Source organism: Penaeus chinensis, chromosome 38 (assembly GCF_019202785.1).
Source record: "Penaeus chinensis breed Huanghai No. 1 chromosome 38, ASM1920278v2, whole genome shotgun sequence".
NCBI lineage: Eukaryota > Metazoa > Arthropoda > Malacostraca > Decapoda > Penaeidae > Penaeus > Penaeus chinensis.
In genome coordinates, this window is record NC_061856.1 from 21,214,539 (window position 1) to 21,217,038 (window position 2,500).

General features: G+C 31.8%; 1 protein-coding gene across 1 annotated transcript in view; it reads right to left on the reverse strand.

Annotated features, from left to right (window-relative positions):
* LOC125046097 (sulfite oxidase-like) overlaps positions 1–2,500 on the reverse strand; it is a 22,352-nt gene that overhangs the window by 15,908 nt on the left and 3,944 nt on the right. The window lies entirely within an intron of this gene.

Genomic DNA, 2,500 nt, shown 5'->3' on the forward strand with positions numbered 1-2,500 from the left:
ATACAAGGATGATATAGAATGACAGGGAAATTTCAAGAAATGACAAATTCACTATGGACCGCTGAAATTGCTAGGCATGTAGTGAGCTTGATATGATTGCAATGAAGATAAAATCTAACGAAATGAGAGAAATGATGGTGGAGGTTATCCAGTTGTAAAAAGATAATATCAGTTCATTATTATTATCATTTTCATTATTATTTCCTATTGTGCTAAGTTTGGCTCGAAAAACGCTTAATCAGCAGTCAGTCGTAGGCACCCACCCTGCCAAGCCCTCTAAAAGCAGCCTTGTGAATGGCCAATGTTCAGCTTCATCCGATATCTTGCTTTCCATTGTTCTTTCACGAACGGGGCGCTTAATATACTGCGTTTCCTTCAATTAATATAATCTTTTTATTTGAAATTTTGTAGATTCTTCATCCTAGTTGAATATAATATTTGTATCTCTAGCGAATGTTTACAATTGCGAGGGAAAATTTACATTAAGGATTCTTGATAGCTTTCGGACGCGTTCGATCAGGAGATAAGATGAGAAATTTGACTTAGATTATGGATGCTGAAATGCCGAATATTTTAGACATTAAAGTCAGTATATCATAATCATCCCATTTGTAATCTCAACCATAAATTTAATTTTAATTCCCGTAACTTCAGACGATTTTCAAGGTGAGAGAGATTACACTGAATAACATTCGAGGTAAATAATTACATAGATTTTCTGGTTCTGACAGCTATTATCAGCAAATTACAGAGCCTTACGCCATGCCCTTCTATTTTGAAATAAAAACATGGTTACGTGTATATTTCCGGTCTCTTTGTTTTAACTGGTTTAATGTTTCACATACTTTCTTAACTGACCTGTTACCATTAAAGACAGCTGCTATGTTTTTTTTTTTTTTTTTTTTTTTTTTTTTTTTACATGATAAGATTAGATACGATGGGATAATTCTCGAATCTAATCATTTGCTTCAATCCTTTATCGGCTTTACCTCGGTTTAATGTTTTTCTAGTATTACTGTTTAAAGTTTTATTCCTCTCTCTCTCTCTGTCTGACTGCCTGTCTATCACTCTCTGTCTGTTTTTTTCTCTCCCTGTCTCTTAGTCTCTCTCTCTCTCTCTCTCTCTCTCTCTCTCTCTCTCTCTCTCTCTCTCTCTCTCTCTCTCTCTCTCTCTTTCTCTCTCTCTCTCTCTCTCTCTCTCTCTCTCTCTCTATATATATATATATATATATATATATATATATATATGTATACACACACACACACACGCACACACACACATACACATACACACACACACACACACACACACACACACACACACACACACACACACACACACACACACACACACATATATATATATATATATATATATATATATATATTTATACATATATATACACACACATATGTGTGTGTGTGTGTGTACACACACACACACACACACACACATATATATGTGTGTATATATATGTGTGTGTGTGTACACATGTATATATATGTATATATATGTATATATATATATATATATATATATATATATATATATATTATTGATCTGCTTGTCCGAACGACACAGGAAATCCTGTAAAGGATTTAAAAACGGAGAGCTAGACATTTCAGTTTTATTTTCCTCATTATTCATTATAATCTTTATTTTTACTGCATTATTCTTACTATTATTGCTATCATGAGGATTGTTATTATCATCATTATTATCATTATTATTAGTGTTGTTATCATTATCATTATTGATATCATTACAGTTATAATTATTATCATCATGATTATTATTATTGGTAAGATCATCATCATCATTATTATCATCATCATCATTATCATTATTAATGTCATTGCTATTATCATCATTACAGTAACTATTATTATCATTATTATTATTATTATTATTATTATTATTATCATTATTATCATTAACATTATCATTAACATTATCATCAATATTATCGTGATTGTTATTAACTATTATGACCATTATTATCATTATCATTATTTGATATCAATATCATTATTATCATTGTTATTGTAATTGCCATTATTACCATTATCATCATTATTATCATAATGACAATTCGTTATAAGTAAAGAAGTATCACATTTAATGGTGGTAGTAGTAGTAGTAGTAATAGTTGTAGTAGTAGTAGTTAATAGTAATTAGTAGTAGCTATTAGTCTCAAGTAGGTCTATTCATTGGCTTTCCTGTAAAAAATCGCGATGGGTATTTCAAAAGGCCCAGGACAAGTGGGTGGTCCGTTATAAGCCTGCGTTCATGATCAATGTTCATAGGTATGGTATTGTACTTTTCACAGGGACACCCACACACTACGTATCTCCCTCCCTACACCTTTCTTTTTTTTCCTTACATCTCTCTCCTTCTTCTTTACGCCCCTCCTTTCCTTCCCCAGAATCATATTGCTTGCATGCGCGACATGATTTTCGTTGTCTGTTGTCGATAACAACAGCTGATCAGTATTCTTGCA